Genomic DNA, 505 nt, shown 5'->3' on the forward strand with positions numbered 1-505 from the left:
CTACTTCTTAAACTTCTTGGGAGATTTTCTTTTCAGTCTCTGCACTGCACTGGGAAGCAAAAGAAAAACCATCCAATATTTTTCAGTTGACGGAAAACCTTAAATATTAAGAGTCATAGAGCCACAAATATATTTCAGGAATAGATATGTCACATAAAAATGAAAAACAATTGGAAAGGACATAAAAAATGACCATCTAATCATGAGAAAAAAATAAGCCTATCAAAGCTGTATACTGGAGACCAGAGGCAAGTATATATGTTGATGCGCATAAAACAAATGGGTAAGAAAAAACGAAAATGTGAATGAAATTTAATTTGCAAGTAGCTCCTCACTACTTACTAGTAAGAGACAAAATAATCCCATTCTTCCTAAACCTGGGCCTCCTAATCACTGTTATTTTCAACCTACATCATAGAACAACTAATTTATTGGTACCAATTTGCCAGGAGCTAATCTGGTAGCATAGTGCCTAAGGCACTTGACTGCTAACCAGAAGACTGGC

The sequence above is a fragment of the Orycteropus afer genome, unplaced genomic scaffold (genome assembly GCF_000298275.1).
Source record: "Orycteropus afer afer isolate SDZICR_OR568_19922 unplaced genomic scaffold, OryAfe1.0 scaffold00815, whole genome shotgun sequence".
NCBI lineage: Eukaryota > Metazoa > Chordata > Mammalia > Tubulidentata > Orycteropodidae > Orycteropus > Orycteropus afer.